Below are 25,258 nucleotides of genomic sequence, written 5' to 3'. Positions count from 1 at the left end.
ATTGAGTTGGATGATCAGCTATGATTATAGTGAATGGTAGAGCAGGCTCAAGAGGCCAAATGGCCTCCTTCTCGTATAATGTTTTATAGCCTTATGGTCTCAAAAAACAGCCAATTACATTTCTCAAAAGTAAACGGCTTTCAATGTTCCTCTCAGTAGCTCCAAATCTCCTCATATCAATGAGGATTTTTTAATTCTTTCATGGGATGTGGGTGCCACTGACATGGCCAGCATTTGGAGCCCATCCCTAATTGCCCTTGCACTGAGTGACTTGCTGGGCCATTTCAGAAGGCATTGAGACAACCACATTGCTGTGGGTCTGGAGTCACATGTAGGCCAGACTGGGTAAGGATGGCAGATTTCCTTCCCGAAGTGAATCAAATGGGTTTAACAACAAATTAATGATGGTTTCTAGTCATCATGACTGAGACAAACTTTATGATTCTAGAATTATTTATTGATGTTAATTGTCACCAGCTGTCATGCTGGGATTTGAATTGCTGCCTCACAGCCCCAGGGACCTGGGTTCAATTCCAGTCTTGGGTAGCTGTCTGTGTGGAGTTTGCACATTCTTCCCCTGTGTGCATGGGTTTCCTCCGGGAGCTCTGATGTCCTCCCACCCTTCAAAGATGTGCAGGTTAGGTGGATTGGCTGTGCTAAATTGACCCATTCTGTCCTAAGATGTTCATGTTAGGTGGATTGATCATGCTAAATTGCCCCTTACTATCTCAAGATGTGTTGGTCCGGGAGATTAATCATGGGAAATGTATGGGGTTAAGGGTATAGGACGGGTGAGAGGGCTTGGGTAAGATACTTTGTCAAGAGTTGGTGCAGACTCTAGGGGCGAAATGACCTTTTCTGCGCTGTAGGGATGCTATGATTAGCCTAAACCACATGATCATTAGTGTTATGACCACATCACCACCATCACTACCCCATGGAAGAAGAGACAAAGATGCCAAGTCCACCTGGTAAATTTATGGTCACGTTCCTTATGTAACTGAACAGAAACCTTGCAGACAGAAGTAAAAGATTTTTCATTCATTTCACTCAAAAGTCGGGAAGGGAAGTTACTCCCCAGTGTTCTGGCCAATACTATCCTTTATCCAACATCGCAAAAACAGGTCACCTGCTCATTAGCATATTGCCATTGCGGAGCTTGCTACATTGCAGCTACATTTCCAACAAAAGTGACTTTGAAAGTGTTTCATTACCTGGGGCATCCTGAGGTTGTGCGAGGCGTTGGATCAATGCAATCTTTCTTCATTTAAACATGTATCATTGGCAGGTCAACACTAACGTTTCATAACCCACTAACACGAATGGATAAAAACAAATTACTGTGGATGCTGGAATCTGAAACCAAAAGAAAAAATGTTGGAAAATCTCAGCAGGTCTGGCAGCATCTGTAAGGAGAGAAAAGAGCTGACATTTCAAGTCTAGATGACTGTTTGTCAAAGCTTTGTCAAACATCAATGGACTTTGCTTTCCACAGGCAGCACTAATCATTTAGACTCCTAATGAACTTTTGGACAATACATAGAAACATAGAAAGTAGAAACAGGAGTAGGCTATTCAGCCCTTCAAGCCTGCCCCACCATTCATTTTGATTATGGCTGGTCATTGAATTCAATATCCTGATCCCCCCTTCCCCCATTTCCCTTGATCCTTTTAGCCCCAAGAGCTATATCTAATTTCTTCTTGAAAAACTGCAGCGGGCGACGGTGCAGAGGGACCTCGGGGTCCTTGTGCATGAATCGCAAAAACCCAGCCTGCAGGTGCAGCAGGTGGTCAGGAAGGCGAATGGGATGCTGGCCTTCATAGCGAGGGGGATTGAATATAAAAGTAGGGAGGTCTTGCTGCAGCTGTATAGGGCACTGGTGAGGCCACAGCTGGAGTACTGTGTGCAGTTTTGGTCGCTGCACTTACGCAAGGATATTTTGACCTTGGAGGGAGTTCAGAGGAGGTTTACTAGGCTGATACCGGAGTTGAGGGGGTTGAGCTATGAGGAGAGGCTGAATAAACTAGGCTTGTACTCGTTAGAGTTTAGAAGAATGAGGGGAGATCTCATTGAGACATATAAGATGATGAATGGGATGGATAGGATAGAGGTGGAGAGACTCTTCCCGCTCAGAAAGGACAGTGGGACTAGGAGGCACAGCCTCAAGATAAGGGGGGGGGGGAGCGGTTTAGAACGGAGTTGAGGAGGAACTTCTTCACTCAAAGGGTGGTGAATCTCTGGAATTCTCTGCCCATTGAAGTGGTGGAGGCTGCCTCGCTAAATATTTTTAAGACGCGGGTTGATGGGTTTTTGATAAGCGAGGGGATTAAGGGTTATGGGGAGAGGGCGGGAATGTGGAACTGAGCCACGACAGATCAGCGATGATCTTATTGAATGGCGGGGCAGGCTCGAAGGGCTAGATGGCCTACTCCTGCTCCTATTTCTTATGTTCTTATGTTTTTATGAAAAGCTTTGGTCTCAACTGTTTTTTTGGTGTCGTGAATTTCACACATTCATCACCCTCTGGGTGAAGAAATTTCTCCTCACCTCAGTTCTAAAAGGTTTACCTCTTATCCTCAAACTATGACCCCTAGTTCTGGACATCCCCACCATCAGGAACATTCTTTGTGAATCTACCCTCTCTAAGCCTGTTAGAATTTTATAAGTTTCTACGTGATCCCCTCTCACTCTTCTAAACTCCAGTGAATATAATCCTAACAGACTTAGTCTCTCCTCATATGACAGACGTGGCAACGCAGGAATCAGCCTGGTAAACCTTCGCTGCGAACCCTCTGTAGCAAGGACATCCTTCCTCAGTTAAGGACACCAAAACTGCGCACAGTACAAAAACCTATCTGATTCAGTTTGGCACCCTCTGGTTTAACAGTGCACCAGTTCTCCAAATGAATGCAGTGGGAGTTGATATATTTCAAACAGTTTCAATCTTATTTATGTTCCAATAATCCTGCTGGGCCTTTTGCTGCAGGGAATACTCATAATTAATTAAGTGCCGGCACAGAATTTGTTGGATAATTTCCTGTGGGTGAAGTAACAGAAATTGTTGAAAATGTGTTGAGGAGGATGATTGCTAGGAATTAATAAACCAAACATTCGTTCCCACAGCAGCAGTCGCGGCTTCCACAGGCTGAGACCTGCCTTGGGTTTTGTCTCCGAACGACGTACCCTCTGTGTATTTCATCTGAACAGTTAACACATCTGGTCCGCTTAAGCTGGAAGTCTCTCCCCAGCTAACAGCCACCGGAGGGTCTTTACCAACCCCCTTCTCTGTCAACGTTCGCTGTTGTCTACTTGTTACACATTCCGGGCATTACCAAGGTTGTGCTGGAATGAGAGAAGCTGAGGTTGTTCCCCTTAGAGCAGAGAAGATTAATTGAGGTGTTCAAAGTAAGAAAGGGTTTTGATGGCGTTAATAGGGATAAAATGCTCCCGTTGTCCTGTGGAGTGGTAACCAGAGGAGACAGACTTAAAACAATTAGAAGTAGAACCAGTGGTGGTAAGGTGTGGGGGGTGGGAGGGGGCGGGGTGTTGTGGGGGGGAGGGTATGGGGGTTTGGGGATGGATGAGCTTATTTTCTGAGATTGTGAGTTGTTACAATTTCGAATACACTCTTTGAAAGAATTACGGAAACAGGTCCAATCGTCACTTTTAAAGGGAAATTGATCAAAAATGTGAAAAGGAAGAAAAAATGCAGGGCCGGGGAAAGTGGGAATAATTGGATAGCCTTTCCAAAGGGCAGACGCACGTTCAATGGGCCAAATGGCCTACTGCGGTGTATGCTTCTATATTATGATTAGGATAAGCATCCAGGAATACAGTTTCCTACCCAGCTTTGCACAGGTAAACACTCACTTGTGATAACTTTGGTCGTTTATTGAGCTGCCTTTCCTTGGCAAGTGATTGGTATACCTTCAGAGTCACTCCAAAATCTATGATTGCTTGGCCAAAATCTATGACTTTTGCACCTTCTTTCTCATATCTTTTTCTGTAATAATGTCCTCTGGTCAAACACTCTCCCATGAGTGGAAACATCTTCTCAACAGTTACCCTGTCTAACCCCCTAAGAACCTTTGGTGTTTCAATCATTTCATAGAATCATGACTCATGGACTCCTACAGTGCAGATGGAGACCATTCAGCCCATCAAGTCTGTGCCTACCACAGTCCCTCACAGGCCCTATTCCCATCACCCCACATCTTTACCTTGCTAACCCCCTTGAAACAAGGGTCAATTTAGCATGGCCAGTCAACCTAACCCGCACATCTTTGGAATGTGGGAGGAAACTGGAGCACCTGGAGGAAACCTACGCAGACATGGGGACGATGTGCAAACTCCATTCAGACAGTGACCCGAGGCTGGAATTGAATCCAGGTCCCTGGCGCTGTCGGGCAGCATTGCTGATCGCAGTGCTACCATCCCACCCCTCATTCTTCTGAACTCCTAGGCATACAGAGCCAGCCTGTTATGTTGGTTAATCTAGCTTCAGAACGATTACTGAGACATTGCGTGCTCAAACAACAACTAGTTCATTTGATACAACTGAACTATGTACAGCTTTCCGTGACTGGGTGTTAGTCTGCTGAAGCCATGAATATTCTCCCTCTCCTCTCCTCATCATGTTCTCTTATATCATCATTCCAGGAGGTGCAACTTACCACACACATTTATCCTCACAAACTTTTTAACCCACCATAACTTTAAATCTGGGCCAGGATCCCTCAAGTTGAGGTTCCTACGTGGCCTGTTGAGGGCTTTTTCTCTGTCAATACATTGCATGAGGAGCACTAATGATGGGAGCAGGGTTACCATCCATCCTGGATTTTCCATAACTTGGCCTTTTGTACTGTGCCCCAAGTAATACCTTCCTCTGACGTGTCTTGTCCCAGAGTTCTACATTTACAGGAGACTTTGTGCCTGCACATACATAGTTTGAGTTCTGGAATCTCCCAGGGCTGAATGGATGAGCTGATAGCTATTAGCACCCCTGTCTCCTGTCCTCCTCTACTCACCCACCCACTCGCCAACTTCACCCTCCACTCTGACAGGCCCAGGAGCCAAAGTGTTCTTTGCAATTTTTGGGGGGGGGAATTGGTCACCCTGGTTGGGAACTCATGTGCCCAGACCTTAAGGCAGTCCACACACATGGTCTTTAGTTACATATCTGACCATTGCTGTGATTGGAAGATTATTCATCCAGATGGGATCAAGGCTGGTCTCCTGAAAGGAAATCTTTTTAAATTTTTTTCCAGGGGTGGGAAAAGGCCCCTAATCCTCATTGGCTGAATCACAACCATTGGAACCCAGCATACAGTATCAGGGTAGTGCTGCACTTCCAAAGAGATGGTCCCAAGCTCCTAACTGCCCACTCAGTGGGACTCTGAACAGCCGCGTGGGAGTTCTGTCCAGCGTCCTGGCCAACATTAATTCCTCAAGTCAAATCATTAAAAAATAGTATGTCTGTGGAATTCAGTACCACAGAAAACAGTTGAGGCCAGAACGTTGTCTGATTTCAAGAAGAAATTAGATATAGCTCAAGGGGCTAAAGGGATCAAGGGATATGGGGAGAGGAAAGGATCAGGATATTGAATTTGATGATCAGCTATGACCAAAATGAATGTCGGTCTTGGCTCAAAGCGTCTAATGGCCTACTCCTGCTTTCAGTTTCTATGGTCGCTCATCTCATTGCTGTTGTGGGATCTTGCTGTGCGCAAATTGGTTGCTATCTTTCCTACCTACCAGCATTGATTACATTTCAGAAGTACGTCACTGACTGTGAGGCACTATAGAACATAGAAAAACTACAGCACAAACAGACCCTTCGGCCCACAAGTTACGCCGATCATATCCCTACCTATCAGCCTTACCTATAACCCTCAATCCTTTAGGGGCTTACAAGTTTGTGAAAAGTACTGAAGCAAAAGTTATTTTGACTCCCCAGTCAGATTCATCTGTGAAGTGTCAGATTAGATTGTTGTTACACCCGAAAGATGTGCTCTTAGGCTGATTGGTTTACCAAATTGACACTATTCTCCCCTGAATCTGGCTAAGTTAGGGGTTCCATTCGTAGACACGCAGGGTAGAATAGGTGTAGGGTGATGTGGCGGCGCTGGCTCGTTGGGCCGAAGGGCCTGTTTCCCGTGCTGGGTTGTTCTTTGTACTTGTTGCTGGGAAGTTGCCCCTGAATTTTAAAAGCCCATCAGTCATGTTTTGAAGTTTTGTGATATTCATGTTCCTCGATTGATTTTGGGGCAGATGGAGAAAGAGCTGGAGTGTGGTGCTGACAATCTGCAAAGAAATTGGAAAGGAAGCAGAACAGTCTCTACAGCAGATGATTGTGGGCAATCTGAGTTATTAGCTGGGAAGATGACATTCTCAAGGAAATGGAACTCTGAGGCTCAGACTCAATAACAATCGTTAAAAAAAGGTGTAATCCTGGTGGGCTACTGCTTTGTGTAGAGAGGTCTCAGAAGGAGGGCATTGGACTGATTTTCCCTCTCAACTGTTGAAGGTGGGCATGTATTTTTCATTCATTCGTGGCACGTAGACATTGTTGGCTGGGCCAACATTTATTGCCCATCCATGAGAGCATTTAAGACCACATTGTTGCACCTCTGGAGTCACATATAGACCAGACCAAGTTAGATTTCCTTCCTTAAAGGGCGTTAGTGAACCAAATGGGTTTTCACGACAATGATTTCATGGTCATCATTAGACTTTTATGAAATTCAAATTTCAGCATCTGCTGTGATGGGATTCAAATCTGGGTCTCCAGAGCTTTACCCTGGGTCTCCAGATTATGAGTGCAGCAACAATATCACTCTGCCACTGGCTCCCTGACATGTCTTAGAAATAGAAAGCTAAATGAAAGAAAGGCTGCAGTTATCTTTTAGTGCTTTTAAGGATCACTGGATGTCTCAAAGCGCTTCACAATCAATGAAGTACTTTCTGAACTTACACTGTTTTAATGAAGAAACATGACAATTAATTTGTACTCAGCAAACTTTCTCATAAGCAATGCCAATAACAACCAGATAATCTGTGTTTTATGGTATTGATCGATGGAGAACTCCAGTGGCCAGGACACCGGAGATAAGCTCCCTGTTCTTCTTTGGAATATTGCCATGGGATCCTTTACGTCTACCTGAGCAGGTAAGTAAGATTTCAGCTTAGCGTCTCACCTGAAACAGGGCATCTCTGACAGTGCAATGCTTCCTCAATACTGCACTGCATTGTCAGCATTGATGTTTGTACGAAAGTAGCAGGTGGGAGACATGAACCCTCAACCTTGTGATTCAAAGTTGGAAGTGGTTCACAAGGATATTGCCGGGACTTGAGGAGCTGAGTTACAGAGAGAGATTGAATAGGTTAGGACTTTATTCCCTGGAGTGTAGAAGAATGAGGGGAGATTTGATAGAGGTGTATAAGATTTTAATGGGTATAGATAGAATGAATGCAATCAGGCTTTTTCCACTGAGGCTAGGGGAGAAAAGAAAACGGAGGGCATGGGTTAAGGGTGAAAGGAGAAAAGTTTAAAGGGAATATTAGGGGGGGGCTTCTTCACCCAGAGTGTGGTGGGAGTGTGGAATGAGCTGCTGGATAAAGTGGTAAATGCGGGGTCACTTTTAACATTTAAGATAAACTTGGATGGGTTCATGGATGAGAGGGGTGTGGAGGGATATGGTTCAAGTGCTGGTCAGTGGCACTAGCCAAAAAATGGTTCGGCACAGACAAGAAGGGCCAAAAGGCCTGTTTCTGAGCTGTAATTTTCTATGGTTCTATGGTATCAATTGACTCACAGCTGACACTTAAAAGAGCAGCATTGCTTCCATAATGATTGTTAGCATGCAGTCATTGATGATAAATAACAAAGCATACAGTATTCTAAGGTTTATTAATTGCACATGGTATAGGGTACAAGAGCAAGAAGGTTATGCTGAACTTATACAATACACTAGCCAGACCTCAGCTAGAATATTGTGTACAGCTCTGGGTGCCACACTATAAGAAGGTTGTGAATACATTGGAGAGAGTGCAGAAGAGGTTTACAAGAATGGCTCCAAGGGTGAGAAACTTCAGTTGTGAGGATAGAGTGGAGAGGTTTGGATTGCTCTCTTTGGAAAGAAGAAAGCTAAAAGGAGATTTGAAAGAGATTTGGTTTGATTTATTATTGTCACATGCGTTACCATACATTGATGTTCAAAATCTTGAGGGGGGTTGGACAGAGTAGATCGGAGAAACTGTTCCCGCTTGAGAAAGGATTAAGAACTACAGGACACAGGTTTAAGGTGATCTGCAAAAGAAAAAAACCTCTTCACACTGTGGCTGGGATATTGCAGCCTCGCTCAAGCGAGACTGGAAATTCGCATCTGAGGTCAACGAACATTTCCGTTGTCCACCCCTCGCCAGCTCCGATTCTGTGGTGGGCGAGGTGGTAGAATTCCGTTGAATGAATGGTTGGGTCTGGAATGCACTGCTTGGAAGTGTGGCAGAGCCAGGTTCAATTGAACCATTCACAAGGCATTAAATGATTATTTAAAGAGACAATGGCTGGAACTCTACCACCTCGCTCGCCGAGGAATCGACGCGGATGAGGTTCCAACAACAGAAATCTCTGTTGATCTCGGGTTGGAATTTCCGCTGTCGCCTGGGAGAGGCTGTAAAATCCAGCACAATGTGCACGGGTACAGGGAAAAGACAGGGAAATGGCACTTAGTCATAAAGCTCGTCTGGAAAGTCAGTGCAGACATGATGGGCCGAATGGCCCCGTTCTGCGCTGTAAGAATTCTGTGACTCAGTGATTCTGATGGATCAGCATTGCCTCAGTACTGCAGTGAGCAGCCAGTCTGAATTGTGGACCCAAGACTCTGTCAGAAGCAAAAAGGAGAATATATAGATAAATCCCATTTTGTATTGGAGATAAATGGAGCTGTATATCTTGCTGTTCAGTGCACAGTTGACATTTTAATTAGACATCATGGAAAGCTTCAACAGTGTCCAAATTGGGCAGCATGTCAATGTAATGAAATAAAGTTATTGCAGTATTGATATTCTGCCACTATACGTCACGAACATGGTTAGCAAAAACCCCAAGCTCTTGGTTTTCAATCTTTTGCAGGCAGGACCTTCAATGTATTTCTAAGCAAAGGATGTGTGTTTGAAATGTGTGTGTATAAGTGTGCATTGTGCACGTGTTGGTGTGTATGTGTATGCATGTTCATGTGTGTGTGTTGTACACATGTATCCATGTGTGGGCATGCTGGGTTATGAATGAGATGGAAGAGGAAAGGCTTCTTGATTGGTTCTGTGCTTTTCCTCATTGACCATTGAGTCAAATAAGTTAGATGTTCCCCAGGTTTGATATGTGAAGGAACACTTGTCCGCAGAAGTCTTCCAGCAGCTCCCAGACCAAGAAGACTGACTCTATTACAGTTTCCTGGGATGAACCTGCTTTAAACAATGTAGTTTTGAAGTGTTGGAAACACCTTCAGTCAGACATTTGTCCTTTATTTATTACTTATTTATTAGTGTCAGAAGTAGGCTTACAGTAACACTGCAATTAAGTTACTGTGAAAATCCCCTCGTTGCCACACTCTGGCACGTGTTCGGGTACACTGAGGGCCCATTTAGCATGGTCAATGCACCTAACCAGCACATCTTTGAATTGCGGGAGGAAACCGGAGCACCTGGAGGAAACCCACACAGACACGGAGTTTGTGCAGACTCCACACGGACAGTGACCCAAGCCAGGAATTGAATCTGAGTCCTTGGCGCTGTGAGGCAACAATGCTAAGCACCATACCACCTCTACAGAGATTTACTGCAGAGAATTAGCACAAAATTTCCCTCTCGACTTGCTTAGATAATTGCAGGTTAAACTTGAGTGATTTGTGTATAGGGAATACCTCTGCATTCCAATATCTCCCAGGATAGGATTTTCCAGCCCCTCCCGATGGGAGGATCTTCCATTCAACCTCTCGTGGTGGGTTTTCCACGGACGAGCGTCCTTAGATTTGGACTGGAAATCCTGTCAGTGGCCAATGGTTGTCCAGATTGGCCATGGGAAACCCCGGCAAGGGGTGTTGGGGAACAGACAATTTGAGCCCCAGTCTCTCACCTCTTAAAAAAATTCTGCTTTTCCCTTCTTCCAACCAAAGTGGATAGTGTCACGATTCCCACATTATGCCTGCCCTCCACCTTCTTGTTTAGTGACCAGTTTATATCCTTTCTGTGTCCTCTTCACAATTTAACTTTCCATCTAACTTTGTATCACTGGCAAACTGAAATACAACACACAGGCGATTCAGGCAGGACGGTGTGTGTCTTGGAGGATCATTTGGATTTGAGGGTGTGTCAACATGTCTGCTGCCCTTGACTTTGCTAGTGGTGGAGTGATTATGCTGTCCTTTCTCGGAAACAGCCCTCTCATCAATCACACAGAAAAAAAAACACATCTAACGTACAATTCAACCATTGAAACTGAAGATTAAATCTTTTCATTTGTAATTTAAAGTTTGCCAATTGGGAAGAGTTGCGGGAGTAGGTGGCTATTTTTATTTTGGTTGGGGCTGGGGTCTCCCCATGGTTCATGCCTCTTCCCAGAGGCTGCGGGTTCCATGCCTACTTGCTAAATGGGTGCAAATTAATTAGGATTGCAAGTGGCAGAGTTGGTGTTAAATTGCTCACTGCATGGTGGATCCGGCAAGGAAAGGAATCCTGTGCGTGTGCAGGTTAGCTACCCTATTCCTCATTCCGCCTGGTGTAAATTGCTAGCGATGGGAATGGGGTGGCAATTCTCCAATCGGACGCATGGATAGGAGGCAATAGTCTATTATCGCTAGACTGATGGGTAGCATGATGGCACATTGGTTAGCACTGCTGCCTCACTGTGTTAGGGATCCGAGTTCAATTCCTGTCTCAGGTCACTGTCTGTGTGGACTTTGCACATTCTACCCGTGTCTGCGTGGGTTTCCTCCAGGTGCTCTGATTTCCTCCCACAGTCCAAAAGATGTCGGGGTTAGGTAGATTGGTCATGCAAACTGCCCCTTAGTATCAGGGGGATCAGCTAGGATAAATGCATGGAGTTATGAGGTAAGGCCTGAGTGAAATTGTGGTCAGTGTAGACTCGATGGGCCAAGTGGCCTCCTTCTGCACTGTATGCCTCTATGTATCTTCGTATTAATCCAGAAACTCAGCTAATGTTCTGGGGGCCCGGGTTCGAATTCCGCCATGGCAGCTGGTGGAATTTGAATTTAATAAAAAGTATCTGGAATTAAGAATCTACTGATGACCATGAAACCATTGTCGATAGTTTGAAAAACCCATCTGGTTCACTAATGTCTTTCAGGGAAGGAAATCTGCTGTCCTTACCTGGCCTGGCCTACACGCGACTCCAGACCCATAGCAATACGGTTGACTCCCAACTGCTCTCCAAGGGCAACTAGGGATGGACAATAAATGCTGGCCAGCCACTGACGCCCCACGTCCCACGAATGAATAAAAAAATTGCTGAGTTCCCGAGTCATCCTGACTCAGGGAAAACCCTGACCCTTGTCTTTGGAAGGATTGCACTGTGCATTGACAACAATTTTATGGCCAGAGGTCAGATTATAAGAACATAAGAACTACGAGCAGGAGTAGGCCATTTGGCCCCTCGAGCCTGCTCTGCAATTTAATAAGATCACGGGTGATCTTTTCGTGGGCTTGGCTCCACTTGCCCGCCCGCTCATGGCATGTACTCCCTGCTATAGATCAGGATGAGGAGTGAGGCTTTTTTGGAAGAAATTGATAACATAGAGGAAGAGAAGGAGGCATAACCTTAAAAGCTGGCCTGAGTGGTTAGGAATTACTTCACACCGCAGTGGTTCAAGACAGAAGGTCACCACTGCCTTCTCAAGGGCAATTGAGCGTGGGTAATAAATGTTGGCCTTGTCAATGACCTCCACATCCCATGACAGCATAAAAAACACAAACTGAGACTCTCCCATAAAAAACAATAGTTCAGTTAGTGACTTTAAAGCTGGGATTGATAATCTGTGCTAGACCAGAGTATGTAAGTGTATGAAACCAAGGCAGGATGAAATTAGGATATAAATCAGCCACAGTCACATTGAATGGGAGGACAAGTTCCAGCGGCTGAATGCCAAGGCTTCTTCCTTGTTCCCATTTACAAGACTAGTTAAACTAAGAATATGCTGTTGCTCGCTTAGAATCACCTCCTAGAGTCTTGAATGTTGCAGTATTAATGCTCCTGAGGTGATCCAATAACCTTTCCAAAACTGGTTTAGACTAAGAAGTGTCCCTTCACTCTCATTCTTATTCAAACCACATAAAATCTCACCTGGCAAAGCAGTCAGCATAATTAAGGACCTCATATACCCCAGGCGTTCTCTCTTTCACCTTCTCCCGTGGGGAAAAAGATAAAGTCTGAGGTCACGTACCAACCGACTCAAGAACGGCTTTCCTGCTGCCGTCGGACTTTTGAATGCACCTACCTCGCATCAAGTTGATCTTTCTCTACACCCTATCTATGGCTGTAACACTACATTCCACACTCTCTCCTTTCCTTCTCTGTGTCTGAATAGCCCGCAAGAAACAGTACTGCATACTAATACATGTGACAATAATGAATCAAATCAAAAATTGAAATATAATTGCTTGTTTAAGCTGTGTCGTCTTAGAATCACAGAATTGTTACAGTGGAGAAGGAGGCCATTGAGTCTGCATTGGTTCTTCAAATGGACATCATAGCTTACTGCCATTTCACTGCCTTTTCCCCATACCTTTGCACATTGTTTCTATACAAGTAATCATCTAATGCTCTCTTGTAACGACTCAATTGAACCCATCTCCACCACACTTCCCTGACTGTGCATTCCAGACCCAGAACCACTCGCTGTGTGAAAAGGTTTTTCCCTCACATCACATTTGCTTCTTTTGCAAATTATGTTAAATCTGTTCTCCTTGCAAAGCTAAGAGGAGATTTGATAGAGTTGTTCAAAATCATGTGAGGGCTGGACAGAATGATAGGGAGAAATTGTTCCCCTTTGTAAAAAAGAATCAACATCTTCCTTTAACCCACAAACATGACATCAATCTTTATGTCCCTTCCCATTTCAACGCACCATCTCATGCTCACATGTCCATCCTTGACCTACCACTTGTTCCAGTGAAGCACAAGGCAAACTGAAGGAATGATTTTGAATTTATTTATATTTGATTTGATTTATTATTGCCACATGTATTAGCATACAGTGAAAAGTATTGTTTCTTGCACACTATACAGACAAAGCATACATTTCATAGAGAAGGAAACGAGAGAGCAGAAATGTAGTCTTGCAGTCATAGCTAGGGTGTAGAGAAAGATCAACTTAATGCAAGGTGGGTCCATTCAAAAGTCTGAGGGCAGCAGGGAAGAAGCTGTTCTTGAGTCAGTTGGTACATGACCTCAGACTTTTGTATCTTTTTCCTGACAGGAGAAGGTGGAAGAGAGAATGTCCAGGGGTCCTTAATTATACGGGCTTCTTTTCTGAGGTAGCGGGGAAATGTAGACAGAGTCAATGGATGGGAGGCTGGTTTGCATGATGGATTGGGCAATATTTACAACTTTTTGTAGTTTCTTACAGTCTTGGGCAGAGCAGGAGCCATAACAAACTGCGATACAACCAGAAAGAATGCTTTCTGTGGTGCATCTGTAAAAGTTGATGAGGGTTGTAGCTGACATGCTAAATTTCCTTAGTCTTCTAAGAAAGTAGAAGTGTTAGTGGGCTTTCTTAACTATAGTGCTGGAATGGGGGACCAGGACAGGTTGTTGGTGATCTGGACATCTAAAAAGCTCTCAACCCTTTCTACCTTGTAGAAAAGAACATCATGTTCCGATTAGGCACTTTACAGCCTTCTGGACTTAACACTGAATTCAAGAACTTTGGATTCTGACCTTTTTCCCTCCATCCTGACCTTTTTTCATATCCCAAACATTTTTTTTCTCAATGCAAACACTTCGTTCCCACTGGACCATCAGTCACTTTTTCTTAAGCTTTGCTTTCACTGAGCATTGTCCTTTATTCTCCCATTAGCACATTCTGATATTTTACCTTTAATCTTCTCCTGCCATTAAAGCTACCTCTGCCTCATGACCTCCTCATCTTTGTTGCAATCTCTCCTGGCTCCCACCAAATACTATTACAGCTGCTCCACCCCCTCACACACCCTATATAATCCATCACATTTCTCTCTCTCTCTCTTTAGTTTGTCAGGGAAACAGAGGTAGTTTTAAAGGATTAATATTTTTATTGTCAAATTATAGAAATAAGGTATGGATTTAGGTGGGTTAATTTAGTGTTTCTGTATGAGTATAACTCTGGGTAGATTCACGTTAGACAACATGTTAGTTTGGGGGCAGGATGGTGGCGCAGTGGTTGGCACTGCTGCCTCACAGTGCCAGGGAACCCGGCTTGGGTCACTGTGAGGAATGTGCACATTCTCTCCATGTCTGCGTGGGTTTCCTTCCACATTCTGAAAGACCTGCTGGTTAGGTGCATTGACCCGAACAGGCGCCGGAGTATGGTGACGAGGGGAATTTCACAGCAACTCCATTGCAGTGTTAATGTAAGCCTTACTTGTAACTAATAAATAAATAAACTTAAAAAAAATTAAAAAGACAAAAGTGTTTACATGTGTGTGGGGGTTTTGATCAGTTCAAACTGTGCTTCTATTGTGTTTAAAGATGGTTATAGTTTGAAAAATAAACAAGCTGAGAGAAGTGAAGAGTAAAGAGTAATCAGAGTCACCTTTAGGGTAGGAATGCAGCTTGAGTTTAATTTTAACTAAATTGATAGCCCAGGAAGCTTGAGGGGAAACATTTCTCTCAGTATTGCAAAAACATAAGAACATAAGAACATAAGAAATAGGAGCAGGAGTAGGCCATCCAGCCCTTCGAGCCTGCCCCGCCATTCAATAAGATCATGGCTGATCTGTCGCTGCTCAGTTCCACTTTCCCGCCCTCTCCCCATAACCCTTAATCCCCTCTCCTATCAAAAACCCATCAACCCGCGTCTTAAAAATATTTAGCGAGGCAGCCTCCACCACTTCAACAGAAAAAAAAACAGAAGCAGTTTCATGGGTAATGACTAAGAAAATCAGTGCCAGGAGCCTGAAGAACAGCTACTCAAAGAAACTAGAGATAAGAAGAGAAGTATCCAAGGAATTTGAAGTGCAGGAACAGAGGAAACTGGAACAAGTGCAGTGTACTGTTCAGTAAAACCACAGACAAAGCTGAGAAGAAGGTGGATCATGAAAGGCCAGAAAGATATTTGAAGTGTTTCTAAGGTCTGTGAGATTGTGAGACATTGGGGGCGATTTTACCATTTTGACTCTAAGTGCTGAATTTGGGCGCAATTCAGATCTGACTCGGAAAACTGTTCCCAAGTGCCCCCATACACACTCAGCCCCAAAAAATAATTGTGAGTCTGAATCATGCTGTGGGCGGGGCTTATTGCACCCAAAATGCTGCTGCTCCAATCAGAACCTTCAACCGCGCGTGCGCAGTGTAAACAAATTTGAAAAATGTTCCCAGACCGGGTAAAGTTGATAAAACGGCCCAGAAACAATGGCCCCCACAGGTATTGCCCTACCCCCACAACATAACTGTCCCCCTTATCTACCCAACCTCCCCGTGGGCGCAGATCATGCTATTTGCTTCACGCTCGACTTTACCAAGATTTCATACCCAAAAACGGGTGCAATGCAATGGTAAAATTGGGCCCATTATTTGAAATAATTGTGGAAATTGGTGGCTGGGCCTCAGAGTTTGGGAAAGCCTGCAAGGAGAGGTGGAAAACCTGGAGTGAGATTCTTTGTTAAAGGAGTGGAGTAGAAGCTTTGTTTGACAGGATGGTTGGAAAACCTGGAGCGGATTCTTCACACAAACAGCTGATGGAAAGCATTTTGAAAGCGTGATGTTTTGGGTGGGGAGTTTGGAAACACTCATGTGACAACCATCTAAAAGGATTTTGAGAAGAAATCCTTGTAAAATTGATTGAATGGCATAGCCCATTTGGGTTCTTTGAAAAGTTTGTGAAACTAAGGAGGGCTATAATACTTTTCTCATGTCTAATAAATGTTTTTTTTCTTGTTGCTAAAAACTAATTAGCAGTTCTGTGACTCTGTTCCTTTATATTTTCTTAAAAAACTGTTATGATCTTTGGAGTCAGGGTTCCATTCTGGGACCATCCTATCCAGTAGTAACACCAACTGGGATCATAACAAGTTCTGAAGAAGAGGCATATGTGTCAGAATTCTACTACCCTCTCTGCCATGGGAATTGGAGTGGGCGAGGGATGGACAATGGGAGATGCCGTTAACCTCGGGTGGGATTTCCTGGTCTCAGGTCAAGCAAGGCTGTAAAATCCTGCCCATGAGCTCTGTTTCTCTCTCTACAGATGCTGCCAGACCAGCTGAGTTTATTCATCATTTTCTGTTTTTGTTCCAGCATCCACAGTTTAACACATGTCACTGCCTGCCACATGGGAAAAGACCCATTTATTCCTAATCTTTGTTTCTGGTCTGTCAACCAGTTTTCTATCCATCTCAATACACTACCTCCAATCCCACGTACTTTTATTTTATGTGTTAATCTCTTACATGACAATTTGTCGAAAGCCTTCTGAAAGTCCAAATAAACCACATCCACTGACTCCCCCTCATCAAATTTACTTGCTGCATCATCAAAGAATTCCAGTAGGTGGCACAGTTGCTTCACAGTGCCAGGGACCTGGGATTGGTTCCAGCCTTAAGTGACTACATGGAGTTTGCATGTTTTATTTTAGCATGTAAAATAACAGTGCATGGGATTGGGGGTATTATATTGCGATGGATAAAAAAAACAGGTTGACAGACAGGAAACAAAGATTAGGAATAAACGGGTCTTTTTCCAAGTGGCAGGCAGTGAAATACCTCAGGGATTAATTCTAGGACTCCAGTCAGGGGTTTCCACTAAGTGCTCTGATTTTCTCCTACACTCCAAAGATGTGCAGTTAGGTGCATTGGCCATGCTAAATTGTTCTTTAGCATCCCAAGATGTGTAAGTTAGGGAGGGATAGGGCTTAGAACATAGAACATAGAAAAACTACAGCATAAACAGGCCCTTCGACCCACAAGTTTCGCCGATCATATCCATACCTACTAAGCTTACCAATCACCCTCAATCCTATTAAGTCCCATGTACTCATCCAGAAGTCTCTTAAAAGACCCTATCGAATTTGCCTCCACTACCACTGACAGCAGCCGGTTCCACTCACTCATCACCCTCTGAGTGAAAAACTTACCCCTGACATCTCCTCTGTACCTACTCCCCATCACCTTACATCTGTGTCCTCTTGTAGCAGCCATTTCAGCCTGGGAAAAAGCCCCTGAGAATCCACCCGATCAATGCCTCTCACTTCTATCAGGTCACCTCTCATTCTTCATCTCTGCAAGGAGAAAAGACTGAGGTCCCTCAACCTATCCTCATAAGGCATGCCACCCAATCCAGGCAACATCCTTGTAAATCTCCTCTGCACCCTTTCAATAGTTTCCACGTCCCTTCTGTAATGAGGCAACCAGAACTGAGCATCGTACTCAATGTGGGGTCTGACTCGGGTCTTATAAAGCTGCAGCATTATCTCCCGACTCCTAAACTCAATCCCTCGATTGATAAAGGACAGTACACCATACGCCTTCTTAACCACATCCTCTACCCATGAGGCCGATTTAAGAGTCCTATGGACCCGGACCCCAAGGTCCTTCTGATCCTTTACACTGCTAAGAGCTTTACCCTTGATATTATACTCTTCATCCCATTTGACCTGCCAAAATGGACCACTGGGTTGAAGTCCATCTGCCACTTCTCTGCCCAGTCTTGCATCCTATCTATGACACGCTGCAACTTCTGGTTTCCCTCCAAACTACGCACAACACCACCAACCTTCGTGTCGTCAGCTTGGGTGAGATGATCTGTCAGAGAGTCAGTCGACTGATGGGCCAAATGGCCTCCTTCTGCAATGTAGGGTTTCTTGATTAGCTACCCTTCAATCCAGAGGAATTGTTCCTTAGTCTAGCAAACCTTGGAAGATGACCACCCAATGCATTGTGTGAATCACTGATTCACATAAATATTTTTACTGTTGCAATTAAGCAGCATTTAATTAAGACAAACACCAAACATGTCGACAAAATAATTAGTATGGAAGGATTGTATATAAGCTGCATTATTATATTGTAAATTACCTCCAAGAATCTGTTATTATGACCCATTATTGTGGATCAAACATATTTGTAAATCAAATCGAATCATTTAAAAGGATTAGTTAAGACATACATAAATAAAATGCAATTATGAAGTGGCAAAAATCCTCTTGCCATTTATTTGTAAACTCCTCATGTGTTGGCCTGGATTAACCTAAAATTATTGTCAGCAATGTTTGTGTTGGCAAATATTTGATACATTTTCAAGATGTTCCTTCACCCACAGTTTTTACTGAGTTTTGAAACCACTCGGAATAAATAAAGAGAATGTTTTTTGTCAGCATTGGGTTGTGGTTAGAGTGGATTGCATTGCCACTGCTCTTGAGATGTTGATGTGCCAAAGTAAGTATAATATTGCGAGGCTCTAACAAGTTCATTCTTCACAAAAATTACAATTGCTAAGGAACAAATCCAATCAGCCAGATTTCTGCTACCAAGACTGGTAGCTCGAGTCGGGAGATTTCCTGAATTGCAAATCCATGGAAACATAGAAGATAGGAGGAGTAGGAGGCCATTTGGCCCTTCGAGCCTGCTCCGCCATTCATTACGATTATGGCTGATTGTCCAACTCAATAGCCTAATCCTGTTTCTTCCCCCCCATAACCTTTGATCCCATTCACCCCAGGTGCAAAATCTAGCCGCCTCTTGAATACATTCAATGGTTTGGCATCAACTGCTTCCTGTGGTAATGAATTCTACAGGGTCACCACTCTTTAGGTGAAGAAATGTCTCTGCATCTCTGTTCTAAATGGTCTACCCTGAATCCTCAGACTGTGACCCATGATTCTGGACTCCCCCACCATCCTCCCTCCATCCATCCTGTCTAGTCCTGTTAGAATTTCATAAGTCTTTATGAGATCCCCCCTCGTTCATCTGAATTCCAGCAAAAACAATCTAATATAGTCAATCTCTCCTCGTACATCAGTTCCGCCATCCCCAGAATCAACCTGATAAACCAGCATAGAATCCCCACAGTGCAGAAGGAAGCCGTTTGGCCCATCGAGTCGGCAGTGACTCTCTGAAGGAGCATTTTACCCAGGCCAGAATTCAAGGAAAAGTAAACAACATTTTCAGAGTTAAAGAGACAATTGCAGAAACCTGATTTCAAGTGGGAAAGCAGGCTTCAGAGAGAAATCAAAAGTGATGCCATGTTAATACCATCTGGGAATCAAGAGTTAAATCAGTTGTGAACAGATTTTACTGCAGTCAAGACAAATAAATCCTAAAGGGGTTGGTGTAAAATCCTTGACTGGATTTGCCATTAAAAAAATGAATGGAAGCCTTGTTTTAAAAGAGTCATTTGTAAAATCTGGACTGGATTTTGGAATGCAAACCACGAAGGGAAAATACAATCCTGAGGAAAGATTCAAAAGTGTATTTTTGGGAGTGGGAGTTTGGAACCCCTCATATGGCAAATATCTAGCAGGGGAGGGAATTCTGAGGAGAAATCCACAGGCACTAATTTGGGTTCAAAGTAGAGTGTGTGCATTTGACCACAAACAATCTGTGTGCTTACATGGGACTTTGTGTTAATGGGACCATTGTAGTTTAAGATGCACTTTGTGTTAATCTTAAACTCTGTGTGCATTTGTGAAGCTAAGAGGGGAAATGAAGGTGTATTGTATTATAATATAACAATATAATAAATGTTTTTTTCCTTGTTAAAGCCAATTAGTGGTCCTGTGGCTCTGTTTCTCCATGTTTTGTCAAGAAGATGTAAAAGTTATGGGGTGAATTTCTGCCAAGACTGGAAATTCTTGCCCAAGGACAACAGAACTTTAAATGGTCTGCTGAATTTTCTGATCCACAGCTGGACCAAAAAATCTTGCTCATGGTCTTTTGAGATTTCATGTCCAGTTATAACATGTAACACTGTGATATATCCTGAAATTTTGAAAAAAATATATTTTACATGCATTCTATCAACAAGACCGTCTAAATTCACCTCCACATACTTAGCGATGCCTTTGCAGCACAGTGGCAGAGTGGTTAGCACTGCTGTCTCACAGCACCAGGGACCCAGGTTCGATTCACTGGCTTGGGTCACTGCCTGTGTGAAGTTTGCACGTTCTCCCCATGTCTGCGTGGGTTTCCACAGGGTGCTCTGGTTTCCTCCCACAGTCCGAAAGACGTTCATTGGCCATTTTAAATTCTCTCTCAGTGTATCTGAACAGGTGCCGGAGTGTGGCGACTCAGGGATTTTCACTGTAACTTCATTGCAGTGTTAATGTAAGCTGACTTGTGACACTAATCAATCAACTTTAAACTTGACTAGTCTTCCATCTTCTCAACTCTATAGACTTGATCCCAGACAAAATTCTACTGCTTACATCCTCGCTTGAATCAAGCCAGTTCATGAAGTTCTGGTCACCCGATGATAGGAAGGATATTTTTAAACTAGAAAGAGCAGAGAAAATATTTACTAGGGGGCTACTGGGACTCAACAGTGTGCGTTATAAGAAGAGGCTGGACAGACTGGGACTCTTTTCCCTGGAGCATAGGAGGTTTGAGGGTGATCTTATAGAGGTCTATAAAATAATGAGGGGCATCTTCTCCCAAAAGTAGAGGAGTCTGAAACTAGAGGGCATAGGTTTAAGGTCAGAGGGGAGAGATACAACAGTATCAAGAGGGACAATTTTTTCACTCAGTGTCTGGAACAAGCTGCTAGAGGTAGTAGTAGAGGCGGGTACAATTTTAAAAAACATTTGGACAGCTACATGTGTAAGATGGGTATAAAGGGATATGGACCAAATGCGGGTAATTGGGACTAGGTTGGTGGTTAAAAAAGGGATGGCATGGACAAGTTCGGCCGAAGGGCCTTTTCCATGCTGTAAACCTCTATGACTCTCTGACTGTTCTCACAGATTTTGGTTTTGAGTTCAACAGTGCCTCAGTTGTAAAACTACCATCCTTATTCCCAAATCCCTCCATGGCCACAGTCGGATTCTCCTATTTCTTTAACCTCTTCCAACTCCACAGTGCTCCAAGATATTTATGCTTCTTCCAATTCTAATGCATTCTGCCTACCGTATCTTAATGGCTCCACATTTGGTGGTCACACTTTCATGCCCGAAGCCCTGGGAGTTTCTCTCTAAACCTCTCTCCGTCTTGACCTCCCCTCATGTAAAACTGTAGCAGGAGTTGTGGCAAGCCCTGAGTCCTGATTTCTGTCCTGTTGTGTGAACCTGTAACTGGTCTAATTTAAAGCAGAGATCGATAGGTTTCCAAACACCAGTGACATAAAGCGTTATGGGAATAGTGTGTGGGGAAAAAGTCATTGAAGTGAATGGTCAGCCATGATGGATTATTGGATGGCAGAGTGGTATGATGGGCTGAATGGTCTACTCCTGCTCCTACATTCCAGTGTTCTTTTCTCTGCAGTTCCCATGGTGGTTGATAGCTAGACCAGGCACAGTCCTGTCAGCTTCAGGATTGGAGATCAGTTTTGGATGGGCAGGAAAGGTTTGGGTGGAACCAGAAGCCATAAACATGGGCTGGAGTTGGGGAAGAGCCAAGTGGCAGAAGCAGGCCAGAGGTGCAGGATATCTGAATAGTGAGCAGCAGAGTACTCGCAAGAGGAGCCCCAAAGAGAGTGGCCTGAAAGTTCCTGTCTGTGTCTGGAGGCCTGGTGAGGACTCTCAGGCAGCGCAGACAGTCACTGAGCGTGAGCAGCCCTGAGGGGTGGGGTACCCATTGCCAGCTGGATGGCAGAGTAATTTAGCTACAGAGGCATCAACTTTCCTGGTTTCTTTCCTGCATTTCTATTTTAACCTCAAATCCATTTTGTGAAGATTGTAAATAGAAGGCAAAAGAGAAAGGGTTGAGATCACTAACAGTCAGTCCCTCAGACATTCCTGGCCTCCCACTGTTTAACAACCAAGTCTGTCATAGAATTATAGAATCCCTCAGTGCAGAAGGAGGCCATTCGGCCCATCGAATCTGCACCAACCACAATCCCACTCAGGCCTTATCCCTATAATCCCATGCATTCACCCTTACCCGAAAGAACCCCCCACCTCCCCCCCACCATGCATTCACCCTAGCTAGTCCACCTGTCACTAAGGGGCAATTTAGCATGGCTAATCCACCTAACTCACACATCTTTGGAGTGGGGGAGGAAACCAGGGCACGTGGAGGAAACCCACGGAGACATGGGGAAAATGTGCAAACACCACACACACAGTTAACCCAGGCTGGAATTGAACCCGGGTCCCTGGCACTGTGAGGCAGCAGTGCTTACCAATGTGTCACTGTGCCACTCAGCTGTGAGACAGCTGGGACCAGGAGTTGAGTCTTTGTGTGTCTGAATTGTTGTGCCACAGTATGAATTTCTTTAAAACCTGCCTGTGAGCAGGCTTTCATCCATCCTCATAACTTCTTATGTGATGTGGGAGAAAACTGTGCTGTTGCAGGTTGGTTAAAGGTTCTTTGTCAATTTGAGTTGAAATTGTCCTATGTTGAGTTGAAGCATTACTCACACGGGTTAGGGTAATCAAACCAACACTTGCAATCTGTCAGTGCCTGCAATGCACTTAATTACCACCCCCAATCGCCCTCATTCCTCCCAACACTAACACAGACACACAAGCACAAAACATATACATACACATGTACATGCATGCACAAAACACAACACACAAACTCACATACAGAAACACATATACACAAAACATATACATACACAAAGCACGTGCACGCGTGCATGCACAGACAAATCACACACACACACACACACACACACACATACATATACAGGAAGAGGGACTGTCAGGAACTAGCATTGTGAGAAGATATTGGAGGTTCTGGTGGGCTTAGAAATGGACAAATCTCCTGGCCCGGATAAACTGCATCCCAGGCAGCTGTGGGCAGCGAGACAGGAAATTGTAGAGGCTCCGACACAAATTTCTAATTCCTCTCTTGGCCTCGGGGGAAGTGCCAGAGGACTAGAGGGTGGCTAATGTGGTTCCATTTTTTACGAAGGGTGGTGGAGATGAACTAGAAAATTACAGACCAGTGAAACTCATATCAGCGATAGGGAAACTATTGCAGAAAATTCTGAAAGAGGGGATTAATATCCACTTAGAAAGGCATGGATTAATAAATGCTAGTCAGCATAGCTTTGTCAGAGGGAGGTCATGCCTAACAAATTTGTTAGAATTTTTTGAAAATGTGATTGTGTGTGGATGAGGGAAGTGCAGTTGATGTAGTTTACATGGATTTTAACAAAGCTTTTGACAAAGTTCCGCATGGAGACTGATAGAGAAGGTTAAAGCATTCAGGAAAACTTGGCAAGATGGATCAGAAACTGGCTTAGTCATAGGACACAAAGTGTGGCGGTAGAAGTCTATTTGAATGACTGGAAGACGGTGCCCAGTGGTGTACCACAAGGATCAATACTGGGACCTTTATTGTTTATCACATAGATAAACAATATAGATGAAAATGTGGGGAGAAGGATAAGCAAGTTTGCAGATTGGTAGGGTGGTGAATGGTGAAGAAAATGGTTGTAGGCAACAGGAAGACACAGATGGGTGGGTCAGATGGGCAGAGCAGTGGCAGATAGTATCTAAACCTAATAAATGCGAGGTGATGCACTTTGGAAGAAGAAACAAGTCAAGGGATTATTTAATGAATGGAAGGACACTGGGTATCTCAGACGAACAGAAGGATCTTGGGGTAATTATTCACAGATTCCTGAAGTCAGCAGAGCATGTGAATAGGATAGTTACGAAGGATGTGGGACACTGGCTTTCATCAGTCGTGGTATAGAGTATAAGAATAAAGAGGCAATGTTGGAGTTGTGCAGAACATTGATTAGGCCACAGCTGGAGTAGTGTGTGCAGTTTTTGGGTGAGGGCAGGAGATGTAGAGGGGGTTTGAGAACAACCTTCTTCACTCAGAGGGTGTAGGGAATCTAGAATGCGCTGCCCGGGAAGATGGTGGAAGCACAAGCAAACACAACACACACAAAACCTTCAAAAAATATTTAGGTGAGCATTTGAAATATCATAATATTCAAGGATATGGGACAAGTGCAGAAAAATGGCATTAGCGTGCATTTAGCAGTAGATATTCTCAGTGCAGACTTGATAGACCGAAGGATCTTTTCTGCACTATGTAACTCTATGACTCTACAAAACACACACACACACACACACACACACACACACACACACACACACACACACACACACACACATGCACACACTTTGGAGCAAATAGAAAACTATTATTTCTGAGCAACTCTTAATGAGGTGACCATTGGAACTAATGAGCTAAACTTTCTTAATGTTGCCTCTGAATGAGATAATTGGGAACTCTAGACAATGGGGACTCATAAAGAAAACAATTAACAACAAATGCGGTATGATGGGTCTAATTAGCAGAGAAAATATTAAACGGTGTATAACACATACTGGACTCTTCCCTTTGAGAGACACAAAGACTACACTGGAAGATGAAATTTGCAGCCACATTACAAAGAGTTTGGAAACAAATCTGTGGGAGAAGGACTGTGAAATGTTGTTTCAAAGTGTTTTGGAGAGCCTTGCTGTATTGATGAATAGACTGAAAACAATCTGTTTTGCATTTGTTCTCAACACCCAGAGATCTGAAGTAACACCAGAACCTCTCCACACAAGCTTCCTACACTCAATTTAGATGGAATTTCAGAACAGAGAGATGCAGGTCTGCAGTTCCTTGAAAGTGGCATCACAGGACAGTTTTGGATACAGGCCATGCAGTGTGGGAGACCAATGAGAAATGGTCAAGTCTTGAGGTGACAAATGCAAGAATGAGTGTTTCAGGAGCTGACGAGCTGAGACAGGGGTGCAGTCAGATGATGCTATGGAGTTGGAATTAGGCAGAATTATTGATAGTATGAATATGTGGCCAGACTCGAGTCAGGGATAACTATGTCACTGAGGTTGTAAACAGACTGGTTTAGTGTCAAAGTGTTGC

The sequence above is a fragment of the Carcharhinus amblyrhynchos genome, chromosome 15, assembly GCF_965287045.1.
Source record: "Carcharhinus amblyrhynchos chromosome 15, sCarAmb.v2.hapA, whole genome shotgun sequence".
NCBI classification, from domain to species: Eukaryota; Metazoa; Chordata; class Chondrichthyes; order Carcharhiniformes; family Carcharhinidae; genus Carcharhinus; species Carcharhinus amblyrhynchos.
Note: the sequence above shows the minus strand (reverse complement) of the source record.